Source organism: Hoplias malabaricus, chromosome 5 (genome assembly GCF_029633855.1).
Source record: "Hoplias malabaricus isolate fHopMal1 chromosome 5, fHopMal1.hap1, whole genome shotgun sequence".
NCBI lineage: Eukaryota > Metazoa > Chordata > Actinopteri > Characiformes > Erythrinidae > Hoplias > Hoplias malabaricus.
The window spans coordinates 13,047,083-13,063,933 of NC_089804.1; the positions used below are offsets into that span (position 1 = coordinate 13,047,083).

At 43.4% G+C, this 16,851-nt stretch overlaps 32 non-coding genes and 7 pseudogenes across 32 annotated transcripts; all 39 read left to right on the forward strand.

Annotated features, from left to right (window-relative positions):
• Positions 1-175: 175 nt before the first annotated feature.
• LOC136698225 (5S ribosomal RNA) lies at positions 176-294 on the forward strand. Its single transcript, XR_010802992.1, has one exon. It is a non-coding gene; the product is annotated as a 5S ribosomal RNA (ribosomal RNA).
• A 206-nt stretch (positions 295-500) lies between these two features.
• On the forward strand, positions 501-619 carry LOC136698893 (5S ribosomal RNA). The gene has a single exon (XR_010803459.1). It is a non-coding gene; the product is annotated as a 5S ribosomal RNA (ribosomal RNA).
• Positions 620-841: 222 nt separating this feature from the next.
• Positions 842-960, forward strand: LOC136698412 (5S ribosomal RNA; annotated as a pseudogene).
• Positions 961-1,166: 206 nt separating this feature from the next.
• Positions 1,167-1,285, forward strand: LOC136698319 (5S ribosomal RNA). Its single transcript, XR_010803084.1, has one exon. It is a non-coding gene; the product is annotated as a 5S ribosomal RNA (ribosomal RNA).
• Positions 1,286-1,493: 208 nt separating this feature from the next.
• Positions 1,494-1,612, forward strand: LOC136698322 (5S ribosomal RNA). Its single transcript, XR_010803086.1, has one exon. It is a non-coding gene; the product is annotated as a 5S ribosomal RNA (ribosomal RNA).
• A 206-nt stretch (positions 1,613-1,818) lies between these two features.
• On the forward strand, positions 1,819-1,937 carry LOC136698894 (5S ribosomal RNA). Its single transcript, XR_010803460.1, has one exon. It is a non-coding gene; the product is annotated as a 5S ribosomal RNA (ribosomal RNA).
• A 222-nt stretch (positions 1,938-2,159) lies between these two features.
• LOC136698413 (5S ribosomal RNA) lies at positions 2,160-2,278 on the forward strand (annotated as a pseudogene).
• A 206-nt stretch (positions 2,279-2,484) lies between these two features.
• Positions 2,485-2,603, forward strand: LOC136698227 (5S ribosomal RNA). Its single transcript, XR_010802994.1, has one exon. It is a non-coding gene; the product is annotated as a 5S ribosomal RNA (ribosomal RNA).
• Positions 2,604-2,811: 208 nt separating this feature from the next.
• LOC136698228 (5S ribosomal RNA) lies at positions 2,812-2,930 on the forward strand. Its single transcript, XR_010802995.1, has one exon. It is a non-coding gene; the product is annotated as a 5S ribosomal RNA (ribosomal RNA).
• A 206-nt stretch (positions 2,931-3,136) lies between these two features.
• On the forward strand, positions 3,137-3,255 carry LOC136698229 (5S ribosomal RNA). Its single transcript, XR_010802996.1, has one exon. It is a non-coding gene; the product is annotated as a 5S ribosomal RNA (ribosomal RNA).
• A 208-nt stretch (positions 3,256-3,463) lies between these two features.
• Positions 3,464-3,582, forward strand: LOC136698230 (5S ribosomal RNA). The gene has a single exon (XR_010802997.1). It is a non-coding gene; the product is annotated as a 5S ribosomal RNA (ribosomal RNA).
• A 206-nt stretch (positions 3,583-3,788) lies between these two features.
• On the forward strand, positions 3,789-3,907 carry LOC136698895 (5S ribosomal RNA). The gene has a single exon (XR_010803461.1). It is a non-coding gene; the product is annotated as a 5S ribosomal RNA (ribosomal RNA).
• A 222-nt stretch (positions 3,908-4,129) lies between these two features.
• On the forward strand, positions 4,130-4,248 carry LOC136698415 (5S ribosomal RNA; annotated as a pseudogene).
• Positions 4,249-4,454: 206 nt separating this feature from the next.
• On the forward strand, positions 4,455-4,573 carry LOC136698323 (5S ribosomal RNA). Its single transcript, XR_010803087.1, has one exon. It is a non-coding gene; the product is annotated as a 5S ribosomal RNA (ribosomal RNA).
• Positions 4,574-4,781: 208 nt separating this feature from the next.
• LOC136698324 (5S ribosomal RNA) lies at positions 4,782-4,900 on the forward strand. Its single transcript, XR_010803088.1, has one exon. It is a non-coding gene; the product is annotated as a 5S ribosomal RNA (ribosomal RNA).
• Positions 4,901-5,106: 206 nt separating this feature from the next.
• On the forward strand, positions 5,107-5,225 carry LOC136698896 (5S ribosomal RNA). Its single transcript, XR_010803462.1, has one exon. It is a non-coding gene; the product is annotated as a 5S ribosomal RNA (ribosomal RNA).
• A 222-nt stretch (positions 5,226-5,447) lies between these two features.
• Positions 5,448-5,566, forward strand: LOC136698416 (5S ribosomal RNA; annotated as a pseudogene).
• Positions 5,567-5,772: 206 nt separating this feature from the next.
• Positions 5,773-5,891, forward strand: LOC136698325 (5S ribosomal RNA). Its single transcript, XR_010803089.1, has one exon. It is a non-coding gene; the product is annotated as a 5S ribosomal RNA (ribosomal RNA).
• A 205-nt stretch (positions 5,892-6,096) lies between these two features.
• LOC136698897 (5S ribosomal RNA) lies at positions 6,097-6,215 on the forward strand. Its single transcript, XR_010803463.1, has one exon. It is a non-coding gene; the product is annotated as a 5S ribosomal RNA (ribosomal RNA).
• A 221-nt stretch (positions 6,216-6,436) lies between these two features.
• Positions 6,437-6,555, forward strand: LOC136698231 (5S ribosomal RNA). The gene has a single exon (XR_010802998.1). It is a non-coding gene; the product is annotated as a 5S ribosomal RNA (ribosomal RNA).
• A 208-nt stretch (positions 6,556-6,763) lies between these two features.
• LOC136698326 (5S ribosomal RNA) lies at positions 6,764-6,882 on the forward strand. The gene has a single exon (XR_010803090.1). It is a non-coding gene; the product is annotated as a 5S ribosomal RNA (ribosomal RNA).
• Positions 6,883-7,088: 206 nt separating this feature from the next.
• LOC136698898 (5S ribosomal RNA) lies at positions 7,089-7,207 on the forward strand. Its single transcript, XR_010803464.1, has one exon. It is a non-coding gene; the product is annotated as a 5S ribosomal RNA (ribosomal RNA).
• Positions 7,208-7,429: 222 nt separating this feature from the next.
• LOC136698417 (5S ribosomal RNA) lies at positions 7,430-7,548 on the forward strand (annotated as a pseudogene).
• Positions 7,549-7,754: 206 nt separating this feature from the next.
• On the forward strand, positions 7,755-7,873 carry LOC136698327 (5S ribosomal RNA). The gene has a single exon (XR_010803091.1). It is a non-coding gene; the product is annotated as a 5S ribosomal RNA (ribosomal RNA).
• Positions 7,874-8,079: 206 nt separating this feature from the next.
• Positions 8,080-8,198, forward strand: LOC136698232 (5S ribosomal RNA). The gene has a single exon (XR_010802999.1). It is a non-coding gene; the product is annotated as a 5S ribosomal RNA (ribosomal RNA).
• A 222-nt stretch (positions 8,199-8,420) lies between these two features.
• Positions 8,421-8,539, forward strand: LOC136698233 (5S ribosomal RNA). The gene has a single exon (XR_010803000.1). It is a non-coding gene; the product is annotated as a 5S ribosomal RNA (ribosomal RNA).
• Positions 8,540-8,747: 208 nt separating this feature from the next.
• On the forward strand, positions 8,748-8,866 carry LOC136698286 (5S ribosomal RNA). The gene has a single exon (XR_010803049.1). It is a non-coding gene; the product is annotated as a 5S ribosomal RNA (ribosomal RNA).
• A 222-nt stretch (positions 8,867-9,088) lies between these two features.
• On the forward strand, positions 9,089-9,207 carry LOC136698234 (5S ribosomal RNA). Its single transcript, XR_010803001.1, has one exon. It is a non-coding gene; the product is annotated as a 5S ribosomal RNA (ribosomal RNA).
• Positions 9,208-9,415: 208 nt separating this feature from the next.
• Positions 9,416-9,534, forward strand: LOC136698328 (5S ribosomal RNA). The gene has a single exon (XR_010803092.1). It is a non-coding gene; the product is annotated as a 5S ribosomal RNA (ribosomal RNA).
• Positions 9,535-9,740: 206 nt separating this feature from the next.
• On the forward strand, positions 9,741-9,859 carry LOC136698253 (5S ribosomal RNA). Its single transcript, XR_010803018.1, has one exon. It is a non-coding gene; the product is annotated as a 5S ribosomal RNA (ribosomal RNA).
• Positions 9,860-10,080: 221 nt separating this feature from the next.
• LOC136698418 (5S ribosomal RNA) lies at positions 10,081-10,199 on the forward strand (annotated as a pseudogene).
• A 206-nt stretch (positions 10,200-10,405) lies between these two features.
• LOC136698236 (5S ribosomal RNA) lies at positions 10,406-10,524 on the forward strand. The gene has a single exon (XR_010803002.1). It is a non-coding gene; the product is annotated as a 5S ribosomal RNA (ribosomal RNA).
• Positions 10,525-10,732: 208 nt separating this feature from the next.
• Positions 10,733-10,851, forward strand: LOC136698329 (5S ribosomal RNA). The gene has a single exon (XR_010803093.1). It is a non-coding gene; the product is annotated as a 5S ribosomal RNA (ribosomal RNA).
• A 208-nt stretch (positions 10,852-11,059) lies between these two features.
• LOC136698899 (5S ribosomal RNA) lies at positions 11,060-11,178 on the forward strand. Its single transcript, XR_010803465.1, has one exon. It is a non-coding gene; the product is annotated as a 5S ribosomal RNA (ribosomal RNA).
• Positions 11,179-11,400: 222 nt separating this feature from the next.
• Positions 11,401-11,519, forward strand: LOC136698419 (5S ribosomal RNA; annotated as a pseudogene).
• Positions 11,520-11,725: 206 nt separating this feature from the next.
• On the forward strand, positions 11,726-11,844 carry LOC136698330 (5S ribosomal RNA). Its single transcript, XR_010803094.1, has one exon. It is a non-coding gene; the product is annotated as a 5S ribosomal RNA (ribosomal RNA).
• A 206-nt stretch (positions 11,845-12,050) lies between these two features.
• LOC136698900 (5S ribosomal RNA) lies at positions 12,051-12,169 on the forward strand. The gene has a single exon (XR_010803466.1). It is a non-coding gene; the product is annotated as a 5S ribosomal RNA (ribosomal RNA).
• A 222-nt stretch (positions 12,170-12,391) lies between these two features.
• LOC136698331 (5S ribosomal RNA) lies at positions 12,392-12,510 on the forward strand. Its single transcript, XR_010803095.1, has one exon. It is a non-coding gene; the product is annotated as a 5S ribosomal RNA (ribosomal RNA).
• Positions 12,511-12,717: 207 nt separating this feature from the next.
• On the forward strand, positions 12,718-12,836 carry LOC136698333 (5S ribosomal RNA). The gene has a single exon (XR_010803097.1). It is a non-coding gene; the product is annotated as a 5S ribosomal RNA (ribosomal RNA).
• Positions 12,837-16,851: the final 4,015 nt, after the last annotated feature.

Sequence of the window (16,851 nt, forward strand, 5' to 3'; positions counted from 1 at the left end):
CCACAGTCATTTAAACACAAGAGAAGAAGAAAACTTAAAAAAAAAAAAAAACGAACTGGAAAGTCAATCATTTTCATTTGAGGTGTCAGGTGGTCTACCGTTTACAGGCAGCTCTAAAACAAGTATTACTCTTAGAAGAGTATATAGAAATAGTCTTCTACAGCCAGCAGTGATCGCTTACGGCCATACCACTCCTTGAAAGCCCGATCTCGTCTGATCTCGGAAGCGAAGAAGAGTTGGGCCTAGTTAGTACTTGGATGGGAGACTGCCTGGGAATACTAGGTGCTGTAAGCTTTTTAGCTTAAGCTTCTATTATAAAGACAGTAACCACAGTCATTTAAACACAAGAGAAGAAGAAAACTACAAAAAAAAAAAACGAACTGGAAAGCCAATCATTTTCATTTGAGGTGTCAGGTGGTCTACCGTTTACAGGCAGCTCTAAAACAAGTATTACTCTTAGAAGAGTATATAGAAATAGTCTTCTACAGCCAGCAGTGATCGCTTACGGCCATACCACTCCTTGAAAGCCCGATCCCGTCTGATCTCGGAAGCGAAGAAGAGTTGGGCCTAGTTAGTACTTGGATGGGAGACTGCCTGGGAATACTAGGTGCTGTAAGCTTTTTAGCTTAAGCTTCTATTATAAAGACAGTAACCACAGTCATTTAAACACAAGAGAAGAAGAAAACTTAAAAAAAAAAAACAACTAAAAAGAAAAAACGAACTGGAAAGCCAATCATTTTCATTTGAGGTGTCAGGTGGTCTACCGTTTACAGGCAGCTCTAAAACAAGTATTACTCTTAGAAGAGTATATAGAAATAGTCTTCTACAGCCAGCAGTGATCGCTTATGGCCATACCACTCCTTGAAAGCCCGATCTCGTCTGATCTCGGAAGCGAAGAAGAGTTGGGCTTAGTTAGTACTTGGATGGGAGACTGCCTGGGAATACTAGGTGCTGTAAGCTTTTTAGCTTAAGCTTCTATTATAAAGACAGTAACCACAGTCATTTAAACACAAGAGAAGAAAAAACAACAACAAAAAAAAAACGAACTGGAAAGCCAATCATTTTCATTTGAGGTGTCAGGTGGTCTACCGTTTACAGGCAGCTCTAAAACAAGTATTACTCTTAGAAGAGTATATAGAAATAGTCTTCTACAGCCAGCAGTGATCGCTTACGGCCATACCACTCCTTGAAAGCTCGATCTCGTCTGATCTCGGAAGCGAAGAAGAGTTGGGCCTAGTTAGTACTTGGATGGGAGACTGCCTGGGAATACTAGGTGCTGTAAGCTTTTTAGCTTAAGTTTCTATTATAAAGACAGTAACCACAGTCATTTAAACACAAGAGAAGAAGAAAACTTAAAAAAAAAAAAAAACGAACTGGAAAGTCAATCATTTTCATTTGAGGTGTCAGGTGGTCTACCGTTTACAGGCAGCTCTAAAACAAGTATTACTCTTAGAAGAGTATATAGAAATAGTCTTCTACAGCCAGCAGTGATCGCTTACGGCCATACCACTCCTTGAAAGCTCGATCTCGTCTGATCTCGGAAGCGAAGAAGAGTTGGGCCTAGTTAGTACTTGGATGGGAGACTGCCTGGGAATACTAGGTGCTGTAAGCTTTTTAGCTTAAGCTTCTATTATAAAGACAGTAACCACAGTCATTTAAACACAAGAGAAGAAGAAAACTACAAAAAAAAAAAACGAACTGGAAAGCCAATCATTTTCATTTGAGGTGTCAGGTGGTCTACCGTTTACAGGCAGCTCTAAAACAAGTATTACTCTTAGAAGAGTATATAGAAATAGTCTTCTACAGCCAGCAGTGATCGCTTACGGCCATACCACTCCTTGAAAGCCCGATCCCGTCTGATCTCGGAAGCGAAGAAGAGTTGGGCCTAGTTAGTACTTGGATGGGAGACTGCCTGGGAATACTAGGTGCTGTAAGCTTTTTAGCTTAAGCTTCTATTATAAAGACAGTAACCACAGTCATTTAAACACAAGAGAAGAAGAAAACTTAAAAAAAAAAAACAACTAAAAAGAAAAAACGAACTGGAAAGCCAATCATTTTCATTTGAGGTGTCAGGTGGTCTACCGTTTACAGGCAGCTCTAAAACAAGTATTACTCTTAGAAGAGTATATAGAAATAGTCTTCTACAGCCAGCAGTGATCGCTTATGGCCATACCACTCCTTGAAAGCCCGATCTCGTCTGATCTCGGAAGCGAAGAAGAGTTGGGCTTAGTTAGTACTTGGATGGGAGACTGCCTGGGAATACTAGGTGCTGTAAGCTTTTTAGCTTAAGCTTCTATTATAAAGACAGTAACCACAGTCATTTAAACACAAGAGAAGAAAAAACAACAACAAAAAAAAAACGAACTGGAAAGCCAATCATTTTCATTTGAGGTGTCAGGTGGTCTACCGTTTACAGGCAGCTCTAAAACAAGTATTACTCTTAGAAGAGTATATAGAAATAGTCTTCTACAGCCAGCAGTGATCGCTTACGGCCATACCACTCCTTGAAAGCCCGATCTCGTCTGATCTCGGAAGCGAAGAAGAGTTGGGCCTAGTTAGTACTTGGATGGGAGACTGCCTGGGAATACTAGGTGCTGTAAGCTTTTTAGCTTAAGTTTCTATTATAAAGACAGTAACCACAGTCATTTAAACACAAGAGAAGAAGAAAACTTAAAAAAAAAAAAAAACGAACTGGAAAGTCAATCATTTTCATTTGAGGTGTCAGGTGGTCTACCGTTTACAGGCAGCTCTAAAACAAGTATTACTCTTAGAAGAGTATATAGAAATAGTCTTCTACAGCCAGCAGTGATCGCTTACGGCCATACCACTCCTTGAAAGCCCGATCTCGTCTGATCTCGGAAGCGAAGAAGAGTTGGGCCTAGTTAGTACTTGGATGGGAGACTGCCTGGGAATACTAGGTGCTGTAAGCTTTTTAGCTTAAGCTTCTATTATAAAGACAGTAACCACAGTCATTTAAACACAAGAGAAGAAGAAAACTACAAAAAAAAAAAACGAACTGGAAAGCCAATCATTTTCATTTGAGGTGTCAGGTGGTCTACCGTTTACAGGCAGCTCTAAAACAAGTATTACTCTTAGAAGAGTATATAGAAATAGTCTTCTACAGCCAGCAGTGATCGCTTACGGCCATACCACTCCTTGAAAGCCCGATCTCGTCTGATCTCGGAAGCGAAGAAGAGTTGGGCCTAGTTAGTACTTGGATGGGAGACTGCCTGGGAATACTAGGTGCTGTAAGCTTTTTAGCTTAAGTTTCTATTATAAAGACAGTAACCACAGTCATTTAAACACAAGAGAAGAAGAAAACTTAAAAAAAAAAAAAAACGAACTGGAAAGTCAATCATTTTCATTTGAGGTGTCAGGTGGTCTACCGTTTACAGGCAGCTCTAAAACAAGTATTACTCTTAGAAGAGTATATAGAAATAGTCTTCTACAGCCAGCAGTGATCGCTTACGGCCATACCACTCCTTGAAAGCCCGATCTCGTCTGATCTCGGAAGCGAAGAAGAGTTGGGCCTAGTTAGTACTTGGATGGGAGACTGCCTGGGAATACTAGGTGCTGTAAGCTTTTTAGCTTAAGCTTCTATTATAAAGACAGTAACCACAGTCATTTAAACACAAGAGAAGAAGAAAACTACAAAAAAAAAAAACGAACTGGAAAGCCAATCATTTTCATTTGAGGTGTCAGGTGGTCTACCGTTTACAGGCAGCTCTAAAACAAGTATTACTCTTAGAAGAGTATATAGAAATAGTCTTCTACAGCCAGCAGTGATCGCTTACGGCCATACCACTCCTTGAAAGCCCGATCCCGTCTGATCTCGGAAGCGAAGAAGAGTTGGGCCTAGTTAGTACTTGGATGGGAGACTGCCTGGGAATACTAGGTGCTGTAAGCTTTTTAGCTTAAGCTTCTATTATAAAGACAGTAACCACAGTCATTTAAACACAAGAGAAGAAGAAAACTTAAAAAAAAAAAACAACTAAAAAGAAAAAACGAACTGGAAAGCCAATCATTTTCATTTGAGGTGTCAGGTGGTCTACCGTTTACAGGCAGCTCTAAAACAAGTATTACTCTTAGAAGAGTATATAGAAATAGTCTTCTACAGCCAGCAGTGATCGCTTATGGCCATACCACTCCTTGAAAGCCCGATCTCGTCTGATCTCGGAAGCGAAGAAGAGTTGGGCTTAGTTAGTACTTGGATGGGAGACTGCCTGGGAATACTAGGTGCTGTAAGCTTTTTAGCTTAAGCTTCTATTATAAAGACAGTAACCACAGTCATTTAAACACAAGAGAAGAAAAAACAACAACAAAAAAAAAACGAACTGGAAAGCCAATCATTTTCATTTGAGGTGTCAGGTGGTCTACCGTTTACAGGCAGCTCTAAAACAAGTATTACTCTTAGAAGAGTATATAGAAATAGTCTTCTACAGCCAGCAGTGATCGCTTACGGCCATACCACTCCTTGAAAGCTCGATCTCGTCTGATCTCGGAAGCGAAGAAGAGTTGGGCCTAGTTAGTACTTGGATGGGAGACTGCCTGGGAATACTAGGTGCTGTAAGCTTTTTAGCTTAAGTTTCTATTATAAAGACAGTAACCACAGTCATTTAAACACAAGAGAAGAAGAAAACTTAAAAAAAAAAAAAAACGAACTGGAAAGTCAATCATTTTCATTTGAGGTGTCAGGTGGTCTACCGTTTACAGGCAGCTCTAAAACAAGTATTACTCTTAGAAGAGTATATAGAAATAGTCTTCTACAGCCAGCAGTGATCGCTTACGGCCATACCACTCCTTGAAAGCTCGATCTCGTCTGATCTCGGAAGCGAAGAAGAGTTGGGCCTAGTTAGTACTTGGATGGGAGACTGCCTGGGAATACTAGGTGCTGTAAGCTTTTTAGCTTAAGCTTCTATTATAAAGACAGTAACCACAGTCATTTAAACACAAGAGAAGAAGAAAACTACAAAAAAAAAAAACGAACTGGAAAGCCAATCATTTTCATTTGAGGTGTCAGGTGGTCTACCGTTTACAGGCAGCTCTAAAACAAGTATTACTCTTAGAAGAGTATATAGAAATAGTCTTCTACAGCCAGCAGTGATCGCTTACGGCCATACCACTCCTTGAAAGCCCGATCCCGTCTGATCTCGGAAGCGAAGAAGAGTTGGGCCTAGTTAGTACTTGGATGGGAGACTGCCTGGGAATACTAGGTGCTGTAAGCTTTTTAGCTTAAGCTTCTATTATAAAGACAGTAACCACAGTCATTTAAACACAAGAGAAGAAGAAAACTTAAAAAAAAAAAACAACTAAAAAGAAAAAACGAACTGGAAAGCCAATCATTTTCATTTGAGGTGTCAGGTGGTCTACCGTTTACAGGCAGCTCTAAAACAAGTATTACTCTTAGAAGAGTATATAGAAATAGTCTTCTACAGCCAGCAGTGATCGCTTATGGCCATACCACTCCTTGAAAGCCCGATCTCGTCTGATCTCGGAAGCGAAGAAGAGTTGGGCTTAGTTAGTACTTGGATGGGAGACTGCCTGGGAATACTAGGTGCTGTAAGCTTTTTAGCTTAAGCTTCTATTATAAAGACAGTAACCACAGTCATTTAAACACAAGAGAAGAAAAAACAACAACAAAAAAAAAACGAACTGGAAAGCCAATCATTTTCATTTGAGGTGTCAGGTGGTCTACCGTTTACAGGCAGCTCTAAAACAAGTATTACTCTTAGAAGAGTATATAGAAATAGTCTTCTACAGCCAGCAGTGATCGCTTACGGCCATACCACTCCTTGAAAGCTCGATCTCGTCTGATCTCGGAAGCGAAGAAGAGTTGGGCCTAGTTAGTACTTGGATGGGAGACTGCCTGGGAATACTAGGTGCTGTAAGCTTTTTAGCTTAAGCTTCTATTATAAAGACAGTAACCACAGTCATTTAAACACAAGAGAAGAAGAAAACTACAAAAAAAAAAACGAACTGGAAAGCCAATCATTTTCATTTGAGGTGTCAGGTGGTCTACCGTTTACAGGCAGCTCTAAAACAAGTATTACTCTTAGAAGAGTATATAGAAATAGTCTTCTACAGCCAGCAGTGATCGCTTACGGCCATACCACTCCTTGAAAGCCCGATCCCGTCTGATCTCGGAAGCGAAGAAGAGTTGGGCCTAGTTAGTACTTGGATGGGAGACTGCCTGGGAATACTAGGTGCTGTAAGCTTTTTAGCTTAAGCTTCTATTATAAAGACAGTAACCACAGTCATTTAAACACAAGAGAAGAAGAAACTTAAAAAAAAAAAACAACTAAAAAGAAAAAACGAACTGGAAAGCCAATCATTTTCATTTGAGGTGTCAGGTGGTCTACCGTTTACAGGCAGCTCTAAAACAAGTATTACTCTTAGAAGAGTATATAGAAATAGTCTTCTACAGCCAGCAGTGATTGCTTACGGCCATACCACTCCTTGAAAGCCCGATCTCGTCTGATCTCGGAAGCGAAGAAGAGTTGGGCCTAGTTAGTACTTGGATGGGAGACTGCCTGGGAATACTAGGTGCTGTAAGCTTTTTAGCTTAAGTTTCTATTATAAAGACAGTAACCACAGTCATTTAAACACAAGAGAAGAAGAAAACTTAAAAAAAAAAAAAAACGAACTGGAAAGTCAATCATTTTCATTTGAGGTGTCAGGTGGTCTACCGTTTACAGGCAGCTCTAAAACAAGTATTACTCTTAGAAGAGTATATAGAAATAGTCTTCTACAGCCAGCAGTGATCGCTTACGGCCATACCACTCCTTGAAAGCTCGATCTCGTCTGATCTCGGAAGCGAAGAAGAGTTGGGCCTAGTTAGTACTTGGATGGGAGACTGCCTGGGAATACTAGGTGCTGTAAGCTTTTTAGCTTAAGCTTCTATTATAAAGACAGTAACCACAGTCATTTAAACACAAGAGAAGAAGAAAACTACAAAAAAAAAAAACGAACTGGAAAGCCAATCATTTTCATTTGAGGTGTCAGGTGGTCTACCGTTTACAGGCAGCTCTAAAACAAGTATTACTCTTAGAAGAGTATATAGAAATAGTCTTCTACAGCCAGCAGTGATCGCTTACGGCCATACCACTCCTTGAAAGCCCGATCCCGTCTGATCTCGGAAGCGAAGAAGAGTTGGGCCTAGTTAGTACTTGGATGGGAGACTGCCTGGGAATACTAGGTGCTGTAAGCTTTTTAGCTTAAGCTTCTATTATAAAGACAGTAACCACAGTCATTTAAACACAAGAGAAGAAGAAAACTTAAAAAAAAAAAACAACTAAAAAGAAAAAACGAACTGGAAAGCCAATCATTTTCATTTGAGGTGTCAGGTGGTCTACCGTTTACAGGCAGCTCTAAAACAAGTATTACTCTTAGAAGAGTATATAGAAATAGTCTTCTACAGCCAGCAGTGATCGCTTATGGCCATACCACTCCTTGAAAGCCCGATCTCGTCTGATCTCGGAAGCGAAGAAGAGTTGGGCTTAGTTAGTACTTGGATGGGAGACTGCCTGGGAATACTAGGTGCTGTAAGCTTTTTAGCTTAAGCTTCTATTATAAAGACAGTAACCACAGTCATTTAAACACAAGAGAAGAAAAAACAACAACAAAAAAAAAACGAACTGGAAAGCCAATCATTTTCATTTGAGGTGTCAGGTGGTCTACCGTTTACAGGCAGCTCTAAAACAAGTATTACTCTTAGAAGAGTATATAGAAATAGTCTTCTACAGCCAGCAGTGATCGCTTACGGCCATACCACTCCTTGAAAGCTCGATCTCGTCTGATCTCGGAAGCGAAGAAGAGTTGGGCCTAGTTAGTACTTGGATGGGAGACTGCCTGGGAATACTAGGTGCTGTAAGCTTTTTAGCTTAAGCTTCTATTATAAAGACAGTAACCACAGTCATTTAAACACAAGAGAAGAAGAAAACTACAAAAAAAAAAAACGAACTGGAAAGCCAATCATTTTCATTTGAGGTGTCAGGTGGTCTACCGTTTACAGGCAGCTCTAAAACAAGTATTACTCTTAGAAGAGTATATAGAAATAGTCTTCTACAGCCAGCAGTGATCGCTTACGGCCATACCACTCCTTGAAAGCCCGATCTCGTCTGATCTCGGAAGCGAAGAAGAGTTGGGCCTAGTTAGTACTTGGATGGGAGACTGCCTGGGAATACTAGGTGCTGTAAGCTTTTTAGCTTAAGCTTCTATTATAAAGACAGTAACCACAGTCATTTAAACACAAGAGAAGAAGAAAACTTAAAAAAAAAAAACAACTAAAAAGAAAAAACGAACTGGAAAGCCAATCATTTTCATTTGAGGTGTCAGGTGGTCTACCGTTTACAGGCAGCTCTAAAACAAGTATTACTCTTAGAAGAGTATATAGAAATAGTCTTCTACAGCCAGCAGTGATCGCTTACGGCCATACCACTCCTTGAAAGCCCGATCTCGTCTGATCTCGGAAGCGAAGAAGAGTTGGGCCTAGTTAGTACTTGGATGGGAGACTGCCTGGGAATACTAGGTGCTGTAAGCTTTTTAGCTTAAGTTTCTATTATAAAGACAGTAACCACAGTCATTTAAACACAAGAGAAGAAGAAAACTTAAAAAAAAAAAAAAACGAACTGGAAAGTCAATCATTTTCATTTGAGGTGTCAGGTGGTCTACCGTTTACAGGCAGCTCTAAAACAAGTATTACTCTTAGAAGAGTATATAGAAATAGTCTTCTACAGCCAGCAGTGATCGCTTATGGCCATACCACTCCTTGAAAGCCCGATCTCGTCTGATCTCGGAAGCGAAGAAGAGTTGGGCCTAGTTAGTACTTGGATGGGAGACTGCCTGGGAATACTAGGTGCTGTAAGCTTTTTAGCTTAAGCTTCTATTATAAAGACAGTAACCACAGTCATTTAAACACAAGAGAAGAAGAAAACTTAAAAAAAAAAAACAACTAAAAAGAAAAAACGAACTGGAAAGCCAATCATTTTCATTTGAGGTGTCAGGTGGTCTACCGTTTACAGGCAGCTCTAAAACAAGTATTACTCTTAGAAGAGTATATAGAAATAGTCTTCTACAGCCAGCAGTGATTGCTTACGGCCATACCACTCCTTGAAAGCCCGATCTCGTCTGATCTCGGAAGCGAAGAAGAGTTGGGCCTAGTTAGTACTTGGATGGGAGACTGCCTGGGAATACTAGGTGCTGTAAGCTTTTTAGCTTAAGTTTCTATTATAAAGACAGTAACCACAGTCATTTAAACACAAGAGAAGAAGAAAACTTAAAAAAAAAAAAAAACGAACTGGAAAGTCAATCATTTTCATTTGAGGTGTCAGGTGGTCTACCGTTTACAGGCAGCTCTAAAACAAGTATTACTCTTAGAAGAGTATATAGAAATAGTCTTCTACAGCCAGCAGTGATCGCTTACGGCCATACCACTCCTTGAAAGCTCGATCTCGTCTGATCTCGGAAGCGAAGAAGAGTTGGGCCTAGTTAGTACTTGGATGGGAGACTGCCTGGGAATACTAGGTGCTGTAAGCTTTTTAGCTTAAGCTTCTATTATAAAGACAGTAACCACAGTCATTTAAACACAAGAGAAGAAGAAAACTACAAAAAAAAAAAACGAACTGGAAAGCCAATCATTTTCATTTGAGGTGTCAGGTGGTCTACCGTTTACAGGCAGCTCTAAAACAAGTATTACTCTTAGAAGAGTATATAGAAATAGTCTTCTACAGCCAGCAGTGATCGCTTACGGCCATGCCACTCCTTGAAAGCCCGATCCCGTCTGATCTCGGAAGCGAAGAAGAGTTGGGCCTAGTTAGTACTTGGATGGGAGACTGCCTGGGAATACTAGGTGCTGTAAGCTTTTTAGCTTAAGCTTCTATTATAAAGACAGTAACCACAGTCATTTAAACACAAGAGAAGAAGAAAACTTAAAAAAAAAAACAACTAAAAAGAAAAAACGAACTGGAAAGCCAATCATTTTCATTTGAGGTGTCAGGTGGTCTACCGTTTACAGGCAGCTCTAAAACAAGTATTACTCTTAGAAGAGTATATAGAAATAGTCTTCTACAGCCAGCAGTGATCGCTTATGGCCATACCACTCCTTGAAAGCCCGATCTCGTCTGATCTCGGAAGCGAAGAAGAGTTGGGCTTAGTTAGTACTTGGATGGGAGACTGCCTGGGAATACTAGGTGCTGTAAGCTTTTTAGCTTAAGCTTCTATTATAAAGACAGTAACCACAGTCATTTAAACACAAGAGAAGAAAAAACAACAACAAAAGAAAAACGAACTGGAAAGCCAATCATTTTCATTTGAGGTGTCAGGTGGTCTACCGTTTACAGGCAACTCTAAAACAAGTATTACTCTTAGAAGAGTATATAGAAATAGTCTTCTACAGCCAGCAGTGATCGCTTACGGCCATACCACTCCTTGAAAGCCCGATCTCGTCTGATCTCGGAAGCGAAGAAGAGTTGGGCCTAGTTAGTACTTGGATGGGAGACTGCCTGGGAATACTAGGTGCTGTAAGCTTTTTAGCTTAAGTTTCTATTATAAAGACAGTAACCACAGTCATTTAAACACAAGAGAAGAAGAAAACTTAAAAAAAAAAAAAAACGAACTGGAAAGTCAATCATTTTCATTTGAGGTGTCAGGTGGTCTACCGTTTACAGGCAGCTCTAAAACAAGTATTACTCTTAGAAGAGTATATAGAAATAGTCTTCTACAGCCAGCAGTGATCGCTTACGGCCATACCACTCCTTGAAAGCTCGATCTCGTCTGATCTCGGAAGCGAAGAAGAGTTGGGCCTAGTTAGTACTTGGATGGGAGACTGCCTGGGAATACTAGGTGCTGTAAGCTTTTTAGCTTAAGTTTCTATTATAAAGACAGTAACCACAGTCATTTAAACACAAGAGAAGAAGAAAACTTAAAAAAAAAAAAAAACGAACTGGAAAGTCAATCATTTTCATTTGAGGTGTCAGGTGGTCTACCGTTTACAGGCAGCTCTAAAACAAGTATTACTCTTAGAAGAGTATATAGAAATAGTCTTCTACAGCCAGCAGTGATCGCTTACGGCCATACCACTCCTTGAAAGCCCGATCCCGTCTGATCTCGGAAGCGAAGAAGAGTTGGGCCTAGTTAGTACTTGGATGGGAGACTGCCTGGGAATACTAGGTGCTGTAAGCTTTTTAGCTTAAGCTTCTATTATAAAGACAGTAACCACAGTCATTTAAACACAAGAGAAGAAGAAAACTTAAAAAAAAAAAACAACTAAAAAGAAAAAACGAACTGGAAAGCCAATCATTTTCATTTGAGGTGTCAGGTGGTCTACCGTTTACAGGCAGCTCTAAAACAAGTATTACTCTTAGAAGAGTATATAGAAATAGTCTTCTACAGCCAGCAGTGATCGCTTATGGCCATACCACTCCTTGAAAGCCCGATCTCGTCTGATCTCGGAAGCGAAGAAGAGTTGGGCTTAGTTAGTACTTGGATGGGAGACTGCCTGGGAATACTAGGTGCTGTAAGCTTTTTAGCTTAAGCTTCTATTATAAAGACAGTAACCACAGTCATTTAAACACAAGAGAAGAAAAAACAACAACAAAAGAAAAACGAACTGGAAAGCCAATCATTTTCATTTGAGGTGTCAGGTGGTCTACCGTTTACAGGCAGCTCTAAAACAAGTATTACTCTTAGAAGAGTATATAGAAATAGTCTTCTACAGCCAGCAGTGATCGCTTACGGCCATACCACTCCTTGAAAGCTCGATCTCGTCTGATCTCGGAAGCGAAGAAGAGTTGGGCCTAGTTAGTACTTGGATGGGAGACTGCCTGGGAATACTAGGTGCTGTAAGCTTTTTAGCTTAAGCTTCTATTATAAAGACAGTAACCACAGTCATTTAAACACAAGAGAAGAAGAAAACTACAAAAAAAAAAAACGAACTGGAAAGCCAATCATTTTCATTTGAGGTGTCAGGTGGTCTACCGTTTACAGGCAGCTCTAAAACAAGTATTACTCTTAGAAGAGTATATAGAAATAGTCTTCTACAGCCAGCAGTGATCGCTTACGGCCATACCACTCCTTGAAAGCCCGATCCCGTCTGATCTCGGAAGCGAAGAAGAGTTGGGCCTAGTTAGTACTTGGATGGGAGACTGCCTGGGAATACTAGGTGCTGTAAGCTTTTTAGCTTAAGCTTCTATTATAAAGACAGTAACCACAGTCATTTAAACACAAGAGAAGAAGAAAACTTAAAAAAAAAAAACAACTAAAAAGAAAAAACGAACTGGAAAGCCAATCATTTTCATTTGAGGTGTCAGGTGGTCTACCGTTTACAGGCAGCTCTAAAACAAGTATTACTCTTAGAAGAGTATATAGAAATAGTCTTCTACAGCCAGCAGTGATCGCTTACGGCCATACCACTCCTTGAAAGCTCGATCTCGTCTGATCTCGGAAGCGAAGAAGAGTTGGGCCTAGTTAGTACTTGGATGGGAGACTGCCTGGGAATACTAGGTGCTGTAAGCTCTTTAGCTTAAGCTTCTATTATAAAGACAGTAACCACAGTCATTTAAACACAAGAGAAGAAGAAAACTTAAAAAAAAAAAAAACGAACTGGAAAGTCAATCATTTTCATTTGAGGTGTCAGGTGGTCTACCGTTTACAGGCAGCTCTAAAACAAGTATTACTCTTAGAAGAGTATATAGAAATAGTCTTCTACAGCCAGCAGTGATCGCTTACGGCCATACCACTCCTTGAAAGCTCGATCTCGTCTGATCTCGGAAGCGAAGAAGAGTTGGGCCTAGTTAGTACTTGGATGGGAGACTGCCTGGGAATACTAGGTGCTGTAAGCTCTTTAGCTTAAGCTTCTATTATAAAGACAGTAACCACAGTCATTTAAACACAAGAGAAGAAGAAAACTACAAAAAAAAAAAACGAACTGGAAAGCCAATCATTTTCATTTGAGGTGTCAGGTGGTCTACCGTTTACAGGCAGCTCTAAAACAAGTATTACTCTTAGAAGAGTATATAGAAATAGTCTTCTACAGCCAGCAGTGATCGCTTACGGCCATACCACTCCTTGAAAGCCCGAGGCGCATGCGCGGCGTTTTTCAGAGAGAAGGTAGAATCGGAGGCGAAAGTCATTTAAATTTAAGAGTTTAGAGCGATTTTTGTTAGGAGTATTCGACGGTTTTGTTTTGTATGAAAGGTTTTTTGACTTAGTGGTGTGGTTTTTGTTAATGAAGAGCGGTTTTTGACCGCGTTTTTTGTTTTGTTTTGTTCGCGCCGCGCACCTCTGTGTGAGTGAGGGAGCGGCGAAAAATGAGGAAGGGAAAAGCCGGAGCCGCGTCGGCGGCGAAAGCTGAAGCCTCGGCGGTGGTGGACGGGAGAGTGGAGAGTGTGGCGAGTGTGAGAGCTGCGGCGGTGAAGGGCGCTGGAGCCGTGACTGTGGCGGGAGAGAGGGCGGCGTCGGCAGCGAGAGCGGCGTCGGAGAGGGAGAAGGAGACGGCAGAGAGAGAGGTGGAGCGATCGGCGGGAGAAAGAGGAGCGGGTCGCAGGAGTACAGCGGCGGAGAAAGAGAAGAGAAAGGAGGAAGGTGGAGAGGAATGGAGGTGAGGAGAGGAGAAGAGAGTGGAGTGAAAGCGGTAAAGGGAGATAGAGAAGGAAGAGGGAAGGAGAATGTGGATATATCCAGCGATGACGGGATGGAGTATGTGGAGTGTGGGGATGAATATTTTGAGGATGATTTCATTGATTTTATTAATGATAGTTTTGATGAGGAAGAGCAGGAGAAGATGAGGGAGTTGATTGAGAGGATGAGGAGCAAAACGGGGAGGTTTGCGGGGGAGACCTCGGAAGCCTGCAAGAGAGCTGGACTGGGGGAAGAAACACTGAGGGGGGAGAGAAAGGAGGAGATTTTGCGGGAGAAGGGGGTGCCCAAAGACTCTGTTAAAGGAACAGGGGTTCGGGCCCCAATGGGGGGAGATAGAGGGACTGAGGGTGTGGAGGGGAAGTGGAGGAGAGAGAATGCGGTGGGGAAACAGGTGGCTGCAGTTCCGGAACTCTCGTCGGATGGAATGGTGGCGAGGGGTGTCGCGGCTACAGCGGAGAATGGTGAACACCTCCGGAGCCGGGCCTCGGGGAGGACTGTGGTGGGGGAGAGTGTCGTTGGGGTACCGATGAAGGCAAAATTTAAATCAAATCCCAGGTCGGAGAGTCAGCCTGGGGTTTTAAATAAAGAAACAATGTCTGTGTCCCTGTGTGCAGAAACGGCCGCCCTGACTGCTGGTGCTGCCTCTTCTGTGCGGCACGAGGGAGAAGCGATGACGATGGGCCCACAAGCACATTCGGAAGCGGTGCGGCCAGGAAAGAAGGTGGTGCAGGCTTCAAGCAACCAGAGTGTACCAGTGGCGGGTACAACGGTCGGGGCCCAAGTAGGTGGTGTGCATGCGAAGGAGGGTGGCACGCGGCCTGGTGAGACCGTGGATCCTGGCTCTGAGGAGGAGCGGAGCGCAATGCTACGGAGGGCGGCGAAGGCAGCACGAGAGGCAGCCATGGCTGGGCCCTCTGGGGTTGCAGAGGGCCGTGCGGGAACATCGAGGCCAGAGTCAGGGCCACGGTTCACACGTGAGGCCACGGTAGCACTGGAGGTCGGGGAACTGAAAAAGGTGTCCCCGATTGACATTATTAAAGCTGTAGAGGGTCTGTTGGGAGCGGGGAGACTGTTGGCACTCCGTCCCAAGAAGTTGGGAGAGTTCGAGCTCACGCTAGACTCGGAGGCCGCGGCGGAGAAGCTGGAGGATGGTCTGAAGATCGGGGACACTGTGTATACGGTGCGCAGGATGCTGCGCACCGATTATATGGTGTCTTTCTTACATCTGCCGGCCTATATATCCGATGAGGACATTATGGCGAAGCTGAGGGTATGGGGCGTGACTATCTTGCGGCCGATCCAGAGGCGGTGTTTCCCGGGGACAATGGTGGCGGACGGGACGAGGTTTGTGAAGGTCAGGTTTCCACCGAGTCTGCCGTCCCTACCATACAGCGTGAGGTTCGAGACTCTGGAGGGGCCACAGTACTTCAGGGTGCTCCATGACCGCCAGCAAAAATTATGTCGCCAGTGCCTGAGGCCGGGTCACGTCATGAGGCAGTGCCCTGACTTCGTGTGTCGTGAGTGTGGCGAACAGGGGCACTTTGCAAGGGAGTGTAAGGTGGCAAAGTGCCCGGACTGCCGAAGGGCCCCGATGGGTTGCGTGTGCGTGGGCCAGCCTGAGCAGTTGCAACAGCGTGCCGTGAAAGAGAGGCAGCCGGTGGAAAAGAGACAGAGGGAACAGGAGGAGGTGGAAAGAGAGTTTGAGGAGGAGGTCCCTGCCAAAAGGGGCCCTGAAGTGGAGGACAGAGAAGAGCGAGCTGAGAGTGGTCACGAGAACGGGCCACAGACAAGGACTGAGACTGACAATGTGGTGCACGAACAGGACGAGAGACAGGACGATCAGTGGTCCCCTCTGATAATGTCATGGGGGGAGCAAATGGACGTGGACCAGGACAGGGTAAGGACTGACCCAGACGTGACTAATAAGGGGCCGTCGTCTGAACCCGAGGAGGAGGCTCGAGGGGCTGTGGAGGACTCGGGTTTGAAGGACACAACTCAGGGGCGGCGGGCCCTGAGACCTCGACCTAACCTGGCAAGGGCTAGGGAGAGGAGAGACGTTGGACAAAAAGGGGGGGAGGGGATGGACGGTATGCGGAGAGTACGTCCACTGGACGTACTATTGCACAAAATCATCACAGGGGGTAAGACGGATAATATTACGGGTCTCGTATAAATATAATAATAGATAAATTATTGTGTATGTGTCTTTTGTGTATGATATGTAGAAATAATGATATAGGTGGGGGGGAAAGAGATCTGTCTTTTCCAAGATGGCCCTAAATTTAGTTTCTTTTAATGCCAGGGGCCTTACGTCCCTGGAGAAATTACGGCGCGTTTTGGCCATGTTGGGAAGGGCAGATCTCATATGCTTACAAGAAACGGGATGGGGAGGAGTGAATGAGGATATAGTTAAAAGGGAATGGGATGGGGAGGTGTTTGCGAGTGCAAGTCAGGGAGGGTTGGGGAGTGGGGTCGCCATTCTTGTTCGGAGGGGTGCGTGTGAGCGAGCAAGAATGGTCTTCCAATTGAATATGGGGAAATGTATAGGGGTGGAGTGTGTGTTGTGTAATTTTGGGTTTTTGTTGGTGTGTTTGCATGCCCCCAACGATCAGAGGGAGAAGGCAACTTTCTTCCAGGCCCTCAGCCAGAAGCTGCGGGGATGGAAGAGGGTGCTCGTTGTGGGGGATTTTAATACTGTGCAGGGGAGAGCGGACCTGGCTGAGGGGATGCGCTTCAGGTCGGACGTGGGCAGAGACGCACTCCGGGCCATGATGCAGGACAAGGATCTCATGGACGTGTGGAGAGAAAGGAATGAGGGTGAGAGAGTCTTCTCCCGAAAACAGTGGGTGGAAGGCTCTCTCAAACAAAGCCGTTTAGATCTGGCACTCTGCAAGAGGAGATGGGGTCACATGGTAACATCAGTGAAATACGTGGAAACATCAGTGAGTGACCATTCCTTTCTCTCCATAGTCATGGAAACATCGGAGGTTGAGAGGGGGCCTGGGGTGTGGGCTTTGAACACGTCCTTCCTGGAGGACCCACTTTATAGGTTGGCAGTGGGGGACATCATCCGAGGTCAGGTCGGCTCTCCCCTTTATAATGATGAGGTAAGGGTATGGTGGGATAATATTAAATATGATATTAAAATATATTCAAGAAAATATGGGGGTATGATGAAGTATTGGAGGGAGGGGGAGGAAAGAAAGGTAAGAAGGG